Here is a 20,846-nt window from a genome sequence, read left to right on the forward strand (position 1 = left end):
TGATTTCTCTCCCTCTCAGCTGATTATTATCTTGTGCTGTAATGGTGATATTTAATTTGCAAAGGCATTTTAGAACACACCTTGCAAGAAAGACCTTTATAGTAGTGGTAATAATGCTGTCTTACACTTACATACTTTTTATCCCGATGGATCCCAAAGTGCTTTACAAACTGCGGTCCCAATGCTGTCACTGTCCCATGGCAAGTAGACCACGTGTCCGGGATTACGCGTGAAGTATAGTGCTCCTTGGTGTAAAGAAGAGTAGCAGAATTGGGCCCTATATTCACACAGGACCAGGCTATTCCTGCCCCTAATCCATAGAGGCACAAGGAGCCTTCCCAACCTTTGCATAGCCACATTAGAGCCAAGCACCAGGTGTAGTCCTTGCACCCCTCCGTGCACTCATTGGGGTGGAGAGCACCTCGAGAGATGGGGATAGGGTGACCAGCTGTCCCGATTTTTGGATCTTATTCTTATATAGGCTCTTATTACCCCTCCACCCCTGTCCCAATTTTTCACACTTGCTGTCTGGTCACCCTAGATGGGGAGGAGTCAGGACCTGGGTCCTGCCCTTTCTCTGTCCTGGAGGGAGGCTGGTGCATGGGAGAAATAAGGTGGAGCCTACAGAAGTGTGTACCAGCTGCTGTGTTCCTCCTGCATACCAGGGAGACTTCGGAAGGCAGGCTATCTGACTGCTCGCCCTGGGGCAGTACAAACCCTTCCTCCCACTTCCCCCTACCACTCCCCGCCGTGTTGGGATGAGACTTAAAGACACTACACAGGCCACAGGAATCTTTGCACTAGAATGCAGCAAATGACTGGGCCACAGCGTAGTGCACAGTGATGGGAGGGGAAGAGAGCTGCTGAGAGTGTTTAGAGAAGCAGGGCCGGCTCCAGGCACCAGCGCAGGAAGCAGGTGCTTGGGGCGATCAATGGAAAGGGGCAGCATGTCTTCGGCGGCAATTCGGCAGCGGGTCCCTCAGTCCCTCTTGGAGGGAAGGACCTGCCGCTGAATTGTCGTCGAAGAATGAAGTGGCGCGTTAGAGCTGCCGCCAAAGTGCCGCTGATCGCGTCTTTATCTTTTTTTTTTTTCCTTCACCTCTTGGGGTGGCAAAAAAGCAGGAGCCGGCCCTGTAGAGCAGGGCACAAGCTGTAAAATTCAGCTGTCAATCTTCCCAACGTTTGAGGGTTTTTCCTCATCCAGACTGAACCTCTGCCTGCACCTATCACAGCTCTTCTCTCGCTCCCCACCTTTAATGAATTCCAACAAAGTGCTTGCTGTTATGACCCTTCAACGTGGGGTTGTGTCAGTTTTGTCAGCTGGCTGACTCTAATCCACTGGACTATCGAAAGTGACAGCTACAGCAATGCATTACAAATTCCACACGCCCCCTCCGACACTGAAAATCGTGAATTAATTGCAAATAATGATACCATTGCAGCATGAAGGTTCCAATATACATGCACAAAAATCATGAAATGCAATGTTACAGCAGTCGGGCCAAATGCAATTTGGGTCTCTGCAACTGAATTATTTGAATTAGTGGATATGATTGAGGTTTATTTCAATGTCGCAATAGTTGCCTGAGTTAAGCCATTGTGCGCAACCAAACTATGTTTGTAATGGAACCCAATGCCATACTTTGGGTTTCATAAAGTCAGCACAGTTTTCATACCTGTAGTGCAAAATGCTTGTTATAACTACAGTGCATTTCAGAGACAAGTGTGCACATGTGTTCCTTTTATAAGGAAACAGCTGATAGGGAACGGGAAGATTCATGATTTGCAACTGGCGAAAGCCAGCCTTTCAGTGGGGTAAATCAGGGTAGCACCAGTGAAGTTAATGGAGCTTTGCCAGTATATACAAGTGGAGAATCTGTACTAGATTTTCCTTCAGATCAATCCTTTGAGGGGTGTGTGTGTGTGTCTTTGTCTTTCATGCATACACGTACACATACACATAGAGGCCATGTCTACACTACAAGCCAGGGGTGAGATGTCCCTGTTCTAGTTACTTGCACTAGTTCTTATCGAGCTAGCAAGTGTATAAATAATAGTGTAGCTGCAGTTGCACAGGTAGCAGCAGCAAAGACATGGTGTAGACGTGCTGAGTATGTACTCACCAGTTTCAGGCAGGTTGGTACTCAACACACACACACACACACACACACTCTCTCTCTCTCTCTCTCTCTCTGCTGCAGGGGATCACACTCCAAGCTCATAGTGTAGACATAGGCACATGCACAAAATGGGAAAGTGATCCAGCCCCTAAAATTCCCGAATGTCTCAGAATCCACATATACCTCAAAACAGTCACTAGGGGTAAGGATGATCCACACCTGCTCCCTCATAGCCATCCTCCCATCTGTGCATGTGTGTGGCTGCTTGTTTGTTTACAGCTGAAGATGCTCCAACAATGTTTCATGATGTTTGTCGATGTAAAGCCTCTTTGGTCAGTTACAGGGGCACCCCTTAAAACCTTGCTGATTGCCTTAGATAACTTTGTATATTGCAAATACTGGAGTTAGGTAACTACCAGATACAACGTATGGCCCATAGAGAGTACACCGCTGTTCAAGGAAACATTGCAGACTGATGTATCTTGTCTATTTTAGATAAAATTGGAAACAGTAGTGTACTCGAGAGTAAATATGGGTAAATAGAGTTTACTGACTTCTCCTTTCGCAAATATAGAGTTTAGTTTTGGAGTTAACCCACTTTGGATTTGGGGAATATGGAAGTTAATTTGTTAGTTTACCCACTTTTTTTCCCCCAGTACACTGCTGATTGGAAACTTTTTAAGGGCCACCACTGTATTTAAAGCACTGATCAGCAGAAACTGGTTAGCTCTTTTTTTAATCTTTATGCGGGAGGGGTGCATGTTCACCTTGTGATTTTTATTTGATTCACATAAATACTAATCATAATAAATTCCCTGTCATACATCCAGAGCAAATTGGCACACAGATCAGATACATATTGTATCTGGCTCTATTCATATCCCAGTCGATTAAAACCAAAAATCAGGCAGGCCTAATTTTAGAAGCAAAAAAATAAAAAATAAAAAATCCCTGGCCCCTTAGTTTTTCTGGCTTCTGGTCTGCTTCCCTTTGTTTTAAAATAAATCAGTGCCTGCATCAAATAATATAGAATCACATGGTATCAAGCCATGGCATAACACAAACACAGCTGTTAAACTGAAACTAGTTAAAACTTTAATTGCTAATTAAATGTGTACTTTGTGTTCTTTGGCCATGAGGTTAGTCATTCCGGTATTCTGAATTGACCTATATTTAGCAAATAAGATTTTAATTGGTTGATAAGACTAATTGCAGCACAAACACATTGTTCTAGTATTACAGCCATTAGCTACAGTACATTATAACAAGATCCTTTCTTCTTTGTAAGGGACACCGTTGCAGCATCTGTGATTTGGAAGTAGTGCAGGGAAGTTTTTCATGCATGGAACCCACTGTTTTGTTCCTGGGATTTGTGGGTGCCACAAATACAGGTGGCTCTGGAAATGTTTTAAAGGCCTTTACTGTACAGTACATGTGTTGAAAGCCGATGTAAGTGAGCTGATGGCATGCTAGATTTCCAAAGCATTTGCTCCCTTATGTCTGTTGCAGACACCCATTTGCAACTTATTAACTTATTGTCCCAGTAAACCATTTGCTGTGTCCTCTCCAGTTACATTACTCATATGACCTTATGTGTAGAGCCCTGCGCAGATACAAAATTTGTATCCGCATCCAGGCTACGTTCCACAAACATGGTCCGCGGATCTCCACATTCGCGGATATAAAGTGGATATCCACAGATTTTCAGGGCTCTACTTATGTGATAATATGTTAGGATGCTATCAATAAGGGCCCAATCCTGAGAAGTGCGGCGATCCTGACAATGGCAGGAGAGGGACTCAGCACCTTGGAGGACTGGACTGTTAGTGGTATCACAGATTCTAATTTAATCTGAACATTAGCTCTACGGTGAGTTAAAGTTTTAAAAGATTTGTGACATGCTGAGTAATTTCTATCCCTAGTCTCCTGAATTCTGCATTAGAGCCGGATACTTAGCTGTTGTAAATCAGCATAGCTCCATTGACTTCAGTACCAATTTCCACCAGCCAAGGAGCTGAATATCGATTGGTAAAGAAAAGAAATAAAACTTTTCAAGCAATTGCCGGGGGCAAGTTAGTATTTTTCACCATGTGACTCCGACTGCTGAACATGAACAACAGTGTCTAAAAATGTTCTCCTATGAGTCTCCAGTCTTCAAGCCGTAGTAGACTTTAAAGCAGAGAGAGCCTGAGCATGTGTGCTCGCTTAGCAGCCAAGCAGAAAAATAAAATCACTATTCTGTTTACTAATTACCTTGGGGAGCACAAGAAAAAGTGAAAGTTTTACAATGTAATCAGCAGAAAAGTTCTGTGTTCTAGTGAAATTTTGCTGAGTCTGCATGATCCTATTCTGCAGGAAACAGTGTTTTGCAATGCAGATGTCCTGGATTCCCTGAAGGGAATAAAAACAAATTCTGAAATCCCTCCTGACACAGATTTCTAATTTTCACCAGCTCCCCCGCACCCCAGTAGTTCGTAGAACCTGCTAGTCAGCTTCCGTCTTATTGCACGATCAGCACTCTGTGGAATATACAAGAATGAAGTTGAACTTGGAGCCAATTATAAAAAGGATGTTTTTGTGGCAGCTATAAGAAAAATCATTCAGATTTCTGCTTTGCTGTAAGTGTAAACTGTTCTTGTTGGTTTTGTGGGTTTTTTGTGTTTTTTTTCGGTGTGTGTGGGGAGTTGGTTGCTTATGCTTGCAACTCAGGAACAAGAAGTCTTTGTCTTTTGTGTGAATGACATTGGCTGCTCCAGTGTAGGTACTAGGAATAAAGAAGGAAGACTGCTGCCAGATGTAAGCCTTTCCCCTGAGGCGTGACTCAAGGCTCCTTTCTGGTGCTTGCTCATCAGAGTAGCTTCTACATGCTTCTTACATGGGTTGGATCCTAGGTTCTTTGTTGAAATATCTGGTGCCTCCACCCAAGGTGGCGCCTCTTTGTGCCTGTGATACAAGGGGTATTCTCCCTTAAGAAAATGACTGATACTACTTCTCATAACGAGGAATATCAGCAGCAAACAAAATACAATAATACAAACCCCAGCAAATGAAATGCTGCACCCCAAAATAACGACATACCAAAGGGAGACTTTACTGGGGACAGGGCACAGAGGGGAGGAAAGGGTTAAGGTTAACTAATAAATGCTAAAACTTTAATAATGCAACCAATTCCTCACCTCCCACCATTCACAACTGTACCCTACCCCCCTCCCTGGCACCTTCCCAGGCAGATGGAATGCGTGGGACGAGTCTGGAGATGAGGGTAGCAGCGCAGCAAACATTGGCCACCTTGAAGAAAGCAGAAGGGATACTCTTACAGTGTTTTACCCCTGAATAGTAGAGCCCTGAAACCCAACCCAAATCCAACAGGGCCCAACTACAAGTGCCATCTCTGGGGTGCGGCGACAACCCGACCCTCTCGGTCTTGGGTCATGTTGGCTCTCCTCTTCCTGCCCATGGCGTTGGTGTGGCAATGGCTGTCGCAGCCCCTCTGCACGGTGTGTGCTGAAGGGTGAGCGTGCCTGAGGCGCTCGCTCTCCCTCCCAGGGCCCTGGGACTGGACGAGCTGTCACCTTTTCCCTCTGCCGCCCTGGGGCTGGAGGAACTGTCAGCTTCCACCGCTGAGGACCCAAGGCCAGAGGAACTGTCAGCTCCCGCCGCCCTAGCCCCTAGGCCAAAGGACCTTGCTCTCCCCACCCCAGCCCTGGGACCAGGGGAATTCTTGCCCTCACCTTGTGCACTCCCCTCGCTTTAGATTACCAGTTCCAAACTTCTAATGTCAGAGTCTATGGGAGTATCATTACTGTCAGCTCTAACACCGGAGCCTAAACTAACCTTTCAGCTAAACACTTATAAAGTCACAGCCTGTCAGAATAACATTACTGTCATTTCTAACACCTAGGCTAACAGGCACAACCTCAGATCATGCCTGAAATACTAACGAATAGACTCTCTTGTAGTAATAGAGTGTGAGGATGATCAACTCCCTGTCAATCAAAGCTTTTAATCCAAGCCTCCAGCTCACTCGTAAATGATACTTCCATTATCTAAAACAAAGTGGGTGTTTTCTTATTTCTCATACGTTTTCACACTAGAAGAGTAAGACAAGATGACACAGCCATGCCATGAGTCCTATAGACACTGTGGTCTGGATCATACAATCCATACTCACATTGGTGAATATTTACTTATACAGGTAATCCACTGACTCCAGTGGTAATACTTGTGTAAGTAACTGTTCCTGTCCGTAAGTCAGAGAGTCACAAGAAAGAAAGCCCCGATAAAATAATACCACATACCTAAGGTCTTGGATTTCATCAAGATTTTTACTGGGTGTTTGTGACCTACTGGAGACCAGTGCATGGTGCTAAGTTTTTATTTGGGTGTCTCTCATCAGGATGGAAGCTGACTATGATACAAGCTGTCCAGTCTGTAGAGTCACACACTATAGGAAGACAAATCTTTAAACATTAAACTCTCCAAGACTGTGGTATAATGTACACTCTGATTCGCTCCTACGCAAATGTCAGTCACCATGTTATTTGTTGGATGTTTATTTTCCTCCGACAAAAAAATGAAAATACAAGATTATGTCCCTGAGGTTAGACAAGGAGACTGGGGGCTCTTGTTCTTATTTACCCTAAAGCCCCTTGCCACCACTCTGGCAGGGTAAAGTGCCTTTAGTGTAAATCACACTTACTGCAGGCCTGATTCTCAAAATACCTGTGTGGAATTTTATATTGTGTAAATCTTCAGCGCACGATATGCCACATCTCCAATCAGAAGTAAGTACTCTTGCAAGTAATGCTGCAATGTCAGAATTGCTAAACAGCTGGTGTGGCAATATCACTGCAAAAATTACTACCTTCTGGAGTCAGGCATTCTGAGCATGTCATGGCCCATTGGTTTGCTCAGTCTTTTGGTAGTAGATAGTTCAAGGCTGGGTCACCTCTAACAGAAGTTGATAACAGAACACAACCCTTAAGAATGTGGAACATCTTTTTAGAATCTATATTTGTATTTTCATTTAATATTTGACATACATTGCCTAGTACTATATACATTACCAACTATAGCATTTTAGGTGGCTTGGAGTAAGACAAGTGTGTCTTTAATGTACACAATAACAAAACTATTAACTTTACATTTGGCTAGTTCCTCAGGGCTTCCATGTGTAAATGCTGCTCTCTGATGCTGCTCTGAGGAGTCCTATTTGCCTCCCTTGGCAGCATGGCACAGTTACAAGCCGTGCTGCCATTTAATGTGTCCTTCCTCTTTCTTCTTTCGTTAATGCTGCATTAACTCCTGCACAGATTTCTGCATGGAAATCTAGCTGGTTCTGAAAGGAGCATGCTATGGAGAGCGGACTGCACTGCAACTCTGCCCCCTGTTGGCCTCCTCTCTACCCCTGGCAGCCCAGATTCACTGAATGCATGGAGTAGGCAAAGAAACGCATCACTGTTCATGGCTGATCGCCTTTGAAGCCCTGAACAATCTGGTATGTAGTTTCTTCAAAGTCTGCCTGACACCTGCCATGTTATCACCATAGTTGAGATTTGCTGGATGCTGTAGCTACCAGTCTCCTGTGTTCAACTAAATGAACTCCACCAAAATGTCTCTAGGTTTCTCAGTTGAGGGTTTCTATGTCTGGAATTCTTTGACCTTGGAAGTACGCCAGAGACAGCGTTTGGTGAGTTTCAGAGTATGATAGGAAATGTTTATATTGAATGTAGCATTTAGTTAATTTGGCTTTGTCTTGTTTTCAATTGCTTCAATATGTGTAGTAGTTTGGTAGCAGCAGTGCTTATACTAACCACTGGGGTAGCGGTGTAGATTAAGGATCTGAATTAGTTATTTCCGTCTGGGTAAAGTGAGTCTAAAATGCTATCGAATTAAAATTCTCCATTCACCTACACTGCTGGTAGCATTTTTCACACAATTTGCACAGTTGTAAATGACTACACAAGGGGTGCGGCAGTGGGGAATCAGGGCCTATGCATTTCTAATTTTGCCTAAAAGCACTTGGATGTCATGGTTAAAAGCACTTTAGAAAGAGGGCATAAATATTCTAAGTTCTAATGAACAGGGATGCTGGTAAAAATAGTGTGGCTTATATACCAGTTGATTGGAATTCCAGTGTTAGAATGACTGTGTTGCAGTGGTGGATTTAGAAACTATTTAACTCTATGGCGATCACCGAAAGTACACAGTGACCTTGGTAGAAAGTCTGTAGTGGAGTTCAGTTTGAACATAAGCACTCTGAGAACTGTGAATGCTGAGCAAGAAGCCAAATTAGCATGCACTTTTGCATGATCTGGCTTGCTGCCTGGGCACTTTCCCATCGTGCTTGGAGCACTGATTAAGGCAGCCAACTATAAATCGTTAAGGCACATGTCTGAGATACCACTGAGGATAGAAGAATCATATCCTCTCCTTACTCATGAAGCTGGACTCTGTTAAAAATCCATTCAAATCTATGAATTGGTACTGGTTGTTAAACTGGTAGTTTACATTCAGCAGACATTAGCTGCAATTATTTACTCATGGAAATAAACTCAGTATTCTCTTTGGATTTTTCTGTTAAATTTTTCCCACTGCATAATCTTATCTGTGTCAGTGTATAACCACATCCCAGACATTAGTTTTATCAGGTGTGTCTTACCGAAAATGTATCAGAACACATACTTTTCAATTTTCCACTGGAGGTCACTGAAATGTTTTAAATCCATCTAAAAATCTCATTTTCTGTGTGCTCCAGGAATCCTGCTGTAACTTGCTTTTACAAATACACCACATTATACTATCACATGAACGATGAAAACTAATCTTCCTGCAGCTCAACAGGAGCCCAATAACTATTTCTGTCTTCTTGCCAACAGCTGATGTAACCAACCTGTGATATGCATGTGCGAACTTGTAATCTGAACACAATATTGTTTCCTTCACTTTCTGGCGATATATCATCAGTCAGCATTAAAAGATATTGTCTGGATGAAAACCTCTTACAAAAGCTCTGCAAACCTGAAGGGGGAAAAATGTTTGGAAGGAGCCTCCATCAGCATGTGGGAAGTTTTCCAAATTGCTAATTGGTCAGTAGACTTTCTGCTGTCAGATGTCTTAAAATATGTGCTGGCAGTTTTGTACACACCTTGTTACCAAAGCTGACCACATACTGATGAATACAAGGTATTGTATGGTAAAAAGCCATGAAACGAAAACTCAGAATTCCAAACCAAAATTCCAAATCCCAAACCTAAAATTCTGAAAAGAAAATTTGCCAAAACTGAAAATTTTTCTTTGGAATTTCCGGTTTATGGAAAATTTAATAAATATTTGTTTTCATTGTGAATCAGAACATTTTTGTTTTAATGTGAAATTTTCCTGTGTATCAGGAATTCCAAGTTTCTATGTGCTCTTTTGCAGAGTTTTGGACAGATTGGTATTGAACTAGGTCAAAATGACCTCAAGATGGTAGACAAAAAGTAAGTTACACTTTTACATTTGAGCTGCTATGCCACCAATTCGAGCTCACATTTGAGGATCCTCCACTAAATCTCAAGTTGCACACAGAGTATAGGGAATTTCTCAGAAACTGACTCCAATGCTTCTGCATGGAGATCCTATCTATTGGACAGAAGACATGAATACCTGCTGCTATTCTTACCACTTCATACTTTAGGTCCTGAAATATAGCATTTCATGTGGACGATTTTTACAAAAATAATTTTGTGATTTTTGTAAACCGTTAGCCCAGATGGTCAGGGATGCAGACCCATGCTCTCTGTGTCCCTAAGCCTCTGACTGCCAGATGTTGGGACTGAAAGATGGGGGGTGGATCACTCAATAATTGCCCTGTTCTGTTCATTCCCTCTGAAGCATCTGGCATTGGCCACTGTCAGAGCTGGATGGGCCATTGGTCTGACCCAGTATAACCATTCTTATGTTCTTATGATATGGTTAGTTCCGAAGTGAGCTGCCATGTCAACCTCAAAGTGTGTCCTAGCAATGAGCATATGTAGCTCATAGTTCCTCCTGTTATACTCTGGTTGCTACACATTGATACTAAGCCTTCTGTATGAGCAGCATCATCATATCATTGTACATGACAGTTGTTGGCCCTCAGATTTAGGTTCAATAAACTATCTACTGATATGATTACCTCTGCTGGGGTACAGGCTGCATTGTACAATGCAATTAACTCTTCATGAACATTCATGTCATAATCCACTTACTGCAGGCATAAAGCCACTTGCTCTTTGTTGAAGTCTTTTGTTTCACCTACTATAATAGTATACTATTTCCTAGAAAGTTTCGCAGAAATATCTCTTGATTTTAAGAGCCATTATTTCCATTATCTCACTCAGAATAACTGGATTTGAGATTTTGTCTTGACTCTTTTTCAGAATCATATTCTGTCTGCAAACAAAGCATTTGCAATCAACCTCTCCACTTCAAGGCATATTTTCAGCATAATAGCTTCGCAGTGCAAGTCCTTGTCAGGTAAGATAATATATACTACTTAGTATTTTTAATAGTTTCTTCCTGGTTTCTTATTTCTTCTGAGAGTACTGAAAACTTAGTATGTCATCACTGTTGTCTGTGGTCTTTTGAAGAATATAAACTTCATCAGAGTGACACAAAGAAGCTTGATGCCTCTGAAATTTGTCTTGAGCCTTTTCCCAGTTAGGGAAACCAGACTGTGTGAAAGCTTCATTTGTGTGCTTAATGAAAAGTAGTTTTTGACTGAAAGTTGTTGTTTTTGTTTTTTTTTGGCAAAAAAGCGCAGATTAAATGACACTGACATATTTTATGAATTTGTGCCAATTTCACAGAAGTGTTTGAGTTAAAGCAAAAAACAAACAAACAAACAAAAACAATTAACAAAGCAAAAAAAGAACAACCAAATTCCAAAAAATTTGAAATGTTTAATTTTGACATTTCTCAAATGAAATGTTTTAATTCAAAAGCACTTTTCATTTAGAAATTTCCTTTAACTTTTTAAAAAATTATATATGGTTAAAAATGCTCAAAATCAAAATTAAACAGGATGTTTTGTTTGACACGAAACAATTTTTTTTCAAATTTTCAATTCACCAAATACATTGACAAAGGCTTTCTGGAAGTCCACATACACTATACCCCTCTTGTCCACATGCTTGTTAATATCCTCAAAAAATTCTAATAGACTGGTGATTCTTCCCCAAAATACCATGTTCATTCATGTGTTTGATAATTCTTTTCTTTACTATAGTTTCAACAAATTTCCTTGGTATTGAAGTTAAGTTTACTGGCCTGTAATTGCCAGGATCGCCTCCAGAGCCTTTTTAAAAAAGCTATTCTCCAGTCATCTCCTACAGAGGCTGATTGAAGTGATAGGTTACATACCAGAGTTAGTAGTTCTGCAATTTCATAGCTGAGTTCCTTCAGAACTCTTGGCTGGTGACTTATGGTTTAATTTATCAGTTTGTTCCTCCTCTATTTACACCTCAATTTGAGACAGATCCTCAGATTTGTCACCTAAAAAGAATGGCTTAGCTTTGGGAATCTCCTCACATCCTTTGCAGTGAAGACCAATGCAAAAACTATAGCATTTAGCTGGCCTTTTGGTTGTATATAGTCACTACGCTCTTTATAGAACTGTCTAGAATGCAAAAGAATGAAGAAAGGAAAAAGCTATATCTGATCTGTGATTTAACTGGAAAGCAATTGTTTTTATGTGTCTCTCTCACCCAGAGATTCTGACAAGGAAAAGACTATAAATAAAGTGGGAGCTGGAGGACCTTTGACCCCAAGGCATGACAGGACAGAGGCCAGAGGCTGCAAAAGGACAGAGAATTATGACTCCATGACGTCTGATCGTCTGGCCTCTCCTCCCATCCTTTTGTGAAAAGAGCACATGGAACTCGTGTTGTGGGGGAGGAAAGGGAGGGAAAAAGCCAATTAAAAGGCTGTGGGAGTCGTCCCCAGAGGAGAGGCAGCTGGCTGGACCTATCCCAGGTTCCTCTAGAGAGAGTGGATCAGAAGTCCAGGTGCACAAAGAGAGGAGAGAGAGAATCCATCACCCTCATCAGAGAAGAAGGGAAACAGCCAGTTTAGCTGCAAAAGGAGTGGGAGAAACACGGTCAGGTCACACAGAATTCCTCTTCACAAGAAATGGAGACCCTGCTGAGCTATTTCCCAGCCAGAGGTAGGGAAGAGAGAAGTCAGAGCCTGTTGCAGGACATACATTCAATGTGGCCCTGGCTACCAAAGGCATCTGATATTCTGGGAGAAAGAGAGCATCTCCAAGCAGCTGAGACCATCAGATGGCTATCTCCCTCCCGGTTTGAAGAGAACAAACTGAATTATCAGGGAACTGTCTCTGTGACAGTAATTAAATAGTGTACAAACCATATTCAGCAGCTATTATTTTATATTTTTTTAACTCTAGTCCCATCGCACAGAAAAAAGTTGTCTATGCCACTGACTACCCTCTTCTTATACACTAAGAACAATTCTGCAACAAGGTACTTGTCAATTTTCTCCACAAAATGCACATTGAGCCAAACAAATCAGCACCTTTCACAGCTTTTCTCTGTTCATTTGTCATCTTCAAAATCATTTAATTTAAATCAGAGTTGAGAACAAACGTCGTAATTTGTTTCACTGCCCAAATTCTGCTCAGAAATTATGTTCCAACATCCCTAGGACTGTTCGTATTTATGCTCCTGAGTCCATCTGTCATTGTTGTGCTCATTCCAAAGTATGCTCAGACATCACGCTTCCTTCCACTTCCTCTTCATCTGGTTCAGAGACCATCTTCTCACAGTGCAACCAACTGCACTGCCAATAAGACACAGGTGTATGGCTGTTGAAAGAGGCAGAAATGAGAAAGAGCGGAGGGAGGACAGTTCCGTATTCATCGTGTGTACATCCCAAGCTACCTTGTCCATCTGTTATATTTTCTTATTAGTAGCAGGTGAGCACCTAACCATGAAGGATTACAAGAGCAGAGAAGGAACTGGTACAAGAAGGGTGATGGGATAAAGAGTCAACAACAAAAGTAACTTTCTTTTCCCAGTCCTAAAGTAAACATTTTTGTTATTTTCCCAAGTACTGGTTCTTCTTTGAAGTGACAAGGTCCATTGACTAGGCATTAAACAATCTAGATTATGCCTTTTGAGAAGCATTATCGTATGCACATCAGCAGAATTAGGAAAAGTTAAAGTTGTGGATATAAGCAATCTAAACCAACACAAGAAGCTTCTCTGTTTGAGTTAGACAGTTCATAATGGGGATCTCAGTGAAGTTTTTATTTGCCAACTTTGGAACAAAATCCTTTTGATATTTCATGTACCAAGTCCTGCAGCGGGTCAGACATGATAAGATAGATTTCATGCATGTGACTAGCTAGAATAAGTGCCCGAAGCATTCTAGAAGGTGCTATAATTTGCTCCTCTTCAGCACAAGTCATGTTCTGTTCTTGTCTCTTTATCTTTATAGCCCCAGAAATCAGTTCTGATGTCACTGTAACGTTAGATGCCTGATTAAATCAGTCTGAAGGACAACTATATTAGAGTCTTGCATAATGTAACACAGAGATGATTCAAAGGAATGGCATCCAAGGTATTTAAACTATACTTTTTAAAGTTCGTAACACAAATTAAAAAGGCAATTTAAAAGTAATATATATGAACGTGAAAGAAACTTGAAGGTCACAGTAAAGGCGAGATGGCCCTGATTTTTCCATTATCTTGCACCTTCTGTAGTCTTGGAACCAGTGCAAAGTGAATATAAGAGGCTACCAGACCAGAAAGGTAGTATGTTATACTCATGGTGCACTTATGTAAATAATTAAACAAGGGACAGGACAACAGAGAGCCAGGCCTGAAAGAGATGGAAAGGAGTCTCTTTGTGTGTGTGTAGTATACTGATGTTCCTACATAAGAGAGGAATATGCTATTTCTAGTCAAGCCAGCAGTCAGATCTGATTGTTTGGTCCAGGCCAAGACTTACCAAGACCCTGTGTGGTGACATCACAGACTGTTTTGACTAGTATGAAAGCTAAAGAGTCCAGGAGAAGTACAGATTTTGTCTGTATCCTGAAGTCTCAATATTATATTCATTACAATTGAGCCCTTTATCATCATTACAAGTCTCTTCTTTACCCGGGAATAAACCAACAGATTATGGCACAGAGTTAAACAGGCCATTTTGCTGTATGAGAGTTTACGGTGAGGTCTCCAGCAGTAACCATTAACTGGAAAACCGTTAGTTATCAGTTAATTGCACAGCTACAGTAAACCAGATATAGCTGCTTTTAGAAATGCCCCAAGAGGAAAAGAACAGGAGAGGGAATCAGTCTAAGAGATGGCAATGTATCAGTTGCTAACACTGGCAAAACTTTGCTAAAAAATTTCCTTAGGGTTCCTTGCTACAGTGTCAGGGATCTATGACTACAGGTGTATGTCTTTCTGGGTGGTGCAGAATGAAGAAAAGGATTGCAGGATCTCTCTACAGGTTCTGACCCTTAATTTATATGCTACATCTTTGGGACTGATAGGTGAAAGTATGCTCCTGCAGAAGTGGGTAGAATCCAGCATAAAGGTAAAGTGATGATCAGAGCTTCTCATTAATTGGTAAAGTTATATAGTTAGTTTCACACAGGTGCTAAGCCACCAGCTGCAGCCAAGGAGGATGAAAAATGCCCATTTAGCAAAAAATGTTTGTTGTAGCGAGTGCTGTTTGGAAAATTGGTCTTGAAAAACATTTCCCCCGTTTTTCACCAGTTGTGGTTCTAGCAAAGATAGCAATGTAGGGAGTTTTAGCTAAAACACAACAAGTTACAGTACTTCTGTTGTTGTGGTCTCTTCCTTCAGATATGAAACTGGTTGAAAATGGTAGGGAGAGGAGGGAAAATCATGAAAATTTCCACACAAGAAATTCATTTTTGTTTTTAAATTTAAAATTTGAAAATTGTTGACCAGCTGGCTAGCCGGTCGAAAATAGGAAAAAAAAATTGCAGAAAGTTCATTAATTTTTTCCTGTTTTTTTAAATCAATTTGAAATTGTATCCAAATTTTTAAAATTTCAATCAACTATATTCATATATGAGATTAACATCACTGGTGGTGGCAGTTCCTTTTAGCTAACACATTTGTACAAGCTTTGGTTACCTCCCACTTTGCCTCTTCTTCTCTTCCAGTCCAGCCCAAATCATCTTCCTTGCCCACCGCAAGGGTCACATCACTCCCCTATTTGAATCCTTCTGCTGGCTCTCCATTGCCTACTGATTTATCCTTAAGGTTCTCGTCCTCAGCTTTGAGGACTCTGCCCCAGCCTGTAACTTTACTCTGGTTTCTTTCTTCTCCTTCTTCATTCCACCGATGATGCTAGCCTTCCAGTTCCCGTTCTCGCATTTTACTACATTACTCCATGCCTCTCCCTATGTCTGGAACAACATTTCTATCCCAGAGCACTAACCTCCTTTTTTCTCGTGATTTAAAATGCTCCAGAAAACCCATTTTTCATGGTATTTCCCACGTTGGGTTGTTCTTTCTGTTTGATGGGACTTGAGGTGTGGATATGGCATTGTGCTAGCACTACACCCACAGAAAAGCCAGAGACAATAATATGTTTTTAAGGTTAATTTCCACCCACTTCTAACATTTTCTAGCAATGTTGGTGTGCAAATGCTTCACATTATTAGTACTATTATTATCATCATGACTAATCCTAGTCATGAACCAGGACGCCATTGTGCTAGTCTAACTGTCATTAGCCTAACACTCCTGTGTTAGGCTAATGATAGTCTCTGTCCCAAAGAATTTACAGTCTAACTTTGTCTTGTATATTGAACTTTTGCTATGGAAAAGCAGTCCATGGGGGGTCCCAATGTCCTCAAAAAAATAATAGGGGAGAGGGAGAGAGTTCCTGAGTGAGTTGGATGTCCTAACGGTTGCTTATTAAGAAATAGTGAAAGACTCCAAAATGGAAAGAAATATGGAGGGAAGGTGGGGGGTGGGTGAAGATGTTGCCTTATGACTGCTAAAGATTTCAAAATGTAACATTCATTTGTTCCCTGCGCCTTTACTCTACAGATTGCATGAATAAGAGTGTAGACATCACCCACTGGGAACTGTCAGTGCTATCTTCAGCAGGTTTTCAAACATCAAGTATCCTGCAATCGTCTTCCCTTTGTGAGTGTTTTGTAAAGGCCAGATTGTTTCAACTTTGATTTTACTATCCAGGAAGAATGGCAGGGTTCTGCATTCAGTTTATCTTGCTGTAAACAACCGCACGAAGTTCAGCACAACAGTGGACCAGGGCCATTGAATCTAAAGCTTGAGTCAGAACATATTCAGTTGGGTTCGATATGGTGTGAAGTGGGCTATTCCCATATTTGTATTTAGACTCAACCACTGTGCTCATAGCTGACTAGCACTGGTTAAGCTTATAAAACTCATGCACAGTTAAGGCTAACATCCTAAAATGAATCTGACTTGTTTCTGTCAAAAGAAAATCAATGGTTTCATTCTCCCATAACCTCACAGTTCTGTTTAACAATCCAAACATTGCTGCTGTTTTTAAATTCATACCACATTAGTAGTCCTTCAGGTTCTTATTAAGGTATTTGATCCATTATTTATTTTTATAATATGCTCTGATCTCTAAAGTTAAGAAAGAAAGTCGAGGAACATAACATAGGCCCTAATCTTGCAAGGATCTCCGTGAAGTTAGCCCCGTATGTCTTTCATGTGATACTCCTGAGCGCATTCTGCACCAAAAAAATAAAAAGTCTGCACCCAAAAATTTAAAATCTGCGTACAATATTTTAAAATTCTGCAAAATTCTACAAATTGTATTTGTCAAATAAATGTGAAGGCTCCAGCCTGGCATTGGGGAGCACAAGCCATTGGCTGCACAGAGGTGGGAGATAACTGGGCAGCTCCCGCTACCCTCAGGAGACAGACTCAGCAGTGAGGCTGCACCCAACCCTGACACAGTGCAAGGACCGGGCCTGCCCCAGAAACACCCCAGGGCTCTGCCCCTCCATGCCAGGAGCACCAGGTGTAGGCAGGCAGGATCCAAGTGTGGAGAGGCTTAGTGTGGGGGGATCCAGGTGTGGGTTGAGAGGGTTCAGTGTGGGGCAATCCGGGTGCAGGCGGCTCAGTAGGGGATCTGGGTGCAGGGGGAGGGGGATCTGGATGTACAGGGGCTTGTTGGGGGTGGGGGTTCTGGGTGCAATGGTAATGGGACTCTGCAGGGGGGTCCAGATGAAGGTGGTTGTGGCGGGCTCAGTTGGGGGGGATCCAGATGCTGGGGGAGTGGGGCTCAGTGGGGTGGAGATCCAGGTGCAGATGGTTCGGGCTTGGTGAGGTGGGCATCTGGGCGCAGATGGCTAATCAGGGTGGCCCAGGTGCATGGGGAGTGGGGCTCATTGGGGGGGGTTCCAAGTGTGGGGGTTGAGGCTCAGCGGGAGGGTCTGGGTATCAGGGGGTCTGGATTCATGGGGATTGGGTGGATGGGGGAGCCCCTGTACACAGATCCCTCCCTCCACAGCTGAGCAGTAATGGGTGCAGGAAGCTGAGGTAGGGTCTGACCTATCCACAGATGCTGTGCAGAGGAAGAGAAAGTCCTGTTCTCCCCAGCCCAGCCAGGACTAGCAGCTGAGCCTGGCGCAGGGTAGGAGCCATCAGCTAGGGCTTCCCTAGTCCCACCCCCTGCCCCACAGTGAGTTACCTCTCTGACAGCTGCCCTGGGCACCCAAAAATACTGCTGTGGAGGGTCATATGACCACTTTTGTGGCTTCCATTTGCTCCCCCATCAGAAAGTCATTTTTCTGCGGGGAAGCAAAGAAATCTGTGGGAGACATAAATTCTGCACATGCACAGTGGTGCAGAATTCCCCCAGGAATAATATGAGTTGGGTCTCTATGATATGATCAACATCCCCCACACAACCCTGGGTTAGAAACCCAACCCAAGTACCCCTGCCTAGTTGAAAAAAAGTCCTAAAGAAGAAGTGAGTCAGGGCCAGATTAAGATACCCTTACTCATAATATTGTACTCCACAAGCAATCGCAGTGAAGTCAATGGGATATCTTCTGGAGAGGGATACTATTCAATGTGAGTATGGAAATCATGGTCAGTTATTATTCCATCTGAAGAAGTGGGTTTTTTACCCACGAAAGCTTACGCCCAAATAAATCCGTTAGTCTTTAAGGTGCCACCAGACTTCTTGTTGCTTTTGTGGATACAGACTAACACAGCTACCCCCTGATACTTTATTCCATCTGGATGAACCGCCATTGGAGGAATTGGATTATTGGAGCTACTCACCATGTACTGAATTATGTAATTGAGGATTAAGTGGGGTATTGGGGAAATACATTGTTCTCACACTCTGTAGGATGTCATGATGATTCTGAGCACTTTAAATGAGAGACTGGAACTTTAGGATATATGCATCAATAGTGATTTTTCCTTTGCCTTGGATAACTGATTTAGAACAAGCCCAAAGATCTCTCTGCATCCTGAGTGACTAAGGAAGTGATGAACCAGCCTAAGTACATGCACTGTCATGGACTTTGTCAGCTACACATGTTCTGTGTAAATGCAAGGCTTCCTCTGGTGGCCAGAAGAGGAAACAATATCATGATTTTGGGGTGACCTTCCCCAAGTAGCCATAAGAATGTATGAGTGAAACGCTAGCCACAATTTCCTCTGGCATTGCAAGTTTCCATTTCCTGCTGGGCTGAGAAAGAAGAGTCACAAGGTCATATCTCATACTGTGTCTTCAGTACAGTTTTTTCGTAGTAACAGGTAAGTCGTTTGGCTTGTCCAAATAACATCATTTTAGTCCTATACAAAACCATTCATAAGCTCCAATAATATTCATTTTGTAAATCCAAACCTATTTCGATTTTTTTCTATCGCAGTACCTGAAATAGAAAATATTCCACATTTTGGGAATTTTTTGTACAGAGCTAGAACTGTTAAAGTAAAATAAATGATATAACAATACAATCAGAACAATACAATAGTTTATCCTTAGTAGCTTTAACAGCAGCAGCAGATTCCGAGCCTGTTTTAACGCACCACATAAGGAACATTCTATTGAACTGCAACCAGATATCTGAGAAAATATATTCTTAAATGACTTAAGTGAGACTTTTAGGGAAACCGCATTAGTGGGGAGGAAAGTGACAAAAGAAAAATTGACATTGACATTGACATTAGGTAGAAAGTATTCTTGGGTGCTAAAGAACAAAGGAAGCTTTAGAAAAAACTTCAAGCTAAAGAGGGGCTGTATCTTATCTAAATTCATTCTGGGTTCTATTTGCTTTCAGTGTTCTCCGTCTTACAAAAGGGATCAGCTTTTGCAGGGACAGCTGGGACTGAGATGGCTTATTGTCAAGTCTCAAATGTCAATGACTAATGCTGATTTACATGCAGATTGCCTCTCTGCTTTATTTTATATATTTATTTCTCTGAAATGCTCTCATTTGCTTCTAAGGAACAAATCAATGAGGGAGCAATAAAGAAGATGTTATCTTATAGCCAGTTCTAAAAAGACGAGAATTAGCATTATAGCAAATATATGAACATGGGTTGTATTTCATTCAGCTGTTTGCCAGATGCCAGTCCACTTGTGGAGAATGTGTGGCAGTGTAGATGCACAAATGCGGTTGAGCCATCTTTGGGATCTCTTCTTTGACTGAAGTGTTTCAAAGTAAACCAGCCTGAACTTGTGTAGTTGCTTTGCCATCCATATGAAGAATATGACGTATCACCAGCTCTGTTCCGTGTTAACCATAGCGAGTGAGATCCTACAGATCTTAATGTGTGTGGTTATGAGCAGAAAAATAGATTTATTTCCTGTTTGTATTCCAAGCCACATATGTTATTTTAGTGGCAAAGATAAATTTTTGCTGTTTATTATTCTCTTAGGATTTACACTCATCTTCATTGTTTCCTTCTGCTCCTTTATTTGACTGTGTCCACCTATTCTCTTTTGTCCTAGTCCCCGCCCCAAAGAGTTTTTGGTCTATCTTTTTGTTCTGTGCTTGTACAGTATCTAGCACACTGTGGTCCTGGTCCATGATTTGGTGCTCCTGCAATACAAAGAAATATTATTAATACTAAGTAGACTATAGGTTCTGTTGTGCCTTGTATTAAATCTTTATGATTGATGATTATGCACAGATCAGAAAGGACCACCAGCTCATCTAGACTGACCTCCAGCATATCACAGACCACCAGCACCACCCAGCACCTGCACACTGGTCTAATTACAGTTGTGGGGTGTAAAGTATCTCAACTGAAGAGATTCAACTATTATGAGCTGCAGGCGGAGAATAGGAGAGACTGAGGTGCATCAGTTCCTGAGGCCCTTACAATGGCAGGGAATTGTTTGAGGTATACCTGGATAATCCTGCAAATGACCTGCACCCTACACTGCAGATGAAGGAAAAACAAATATGTCACTGCCAATTTGACCTGCAGGAAAATTCTTTCCTGACCCCACATATGACAATCAGTTATCTCCTGACCGTATGAGCAAGAACCAACCAGCCACGTACAACTGTGCTTTAAACAGTCCTTACTCACTCCAAACTCTCATTGATGTTAGGAGGTGTTTGGCATAAAGACAGTTGAATGGTCAGAGGATATGGCCAAAATAGAGGGATTTTCATGTGATTAAGGCACTGGACTGGAACTCAGGAGATCTGGATTCAATTCTCAG

The 20,846-nt window shown here is 42.0% G+C and overlaps 1 long non-coding RNA gene across 2 annotated transcripts in view; it reads left to right on the forward strand.

Annotated features, from left to right (window-relative positions):
• LOC120372886 overlaps nucleotides 1-16,904 on the forward strand; it is a 213,605-nt gene extending 196,701 nt beyond the window's left edge. The window contains exons 3-6 of one of the 2 annotated variants that reach the window (XR_005585241.1): nucleotides 10,523-10,619; nucleotides 12,127-12,306; nucleotides 13,602-13,724; nucleotides 16,199-16,904. This is a non-coding gene — a long non-coding RNA (uncharacterized LOC120372886). The remainder of the gene's footprint in view (nucleotides 1-10,522; nucleotides 10,620-12,126; nucleotides 12,307-13,601; nucleotides 13,725-16,198) is intronic. The other variant, XR_005585242.1, reaches the window with a different exon arrangement.
• Nucleotides 16,905-20,846: the final 3,942 nt, after the last annotated feature.

The sequence above is a fragment of the Mauremys reevesii genome, linkage group 10 (genome assembly GCF_016161935.1).
Source record: "Mauremys reevesii isolate NIE-2019 linkage group 10, ASM1616193v1, whole genome shotgun sequence".
Taxonomy (NCBI): domain Eukaryota; kingdom Metazoa; phylum Chordata; order Testudines; family Geoemydidae; genus Mauremys; species Mauremys reevesii.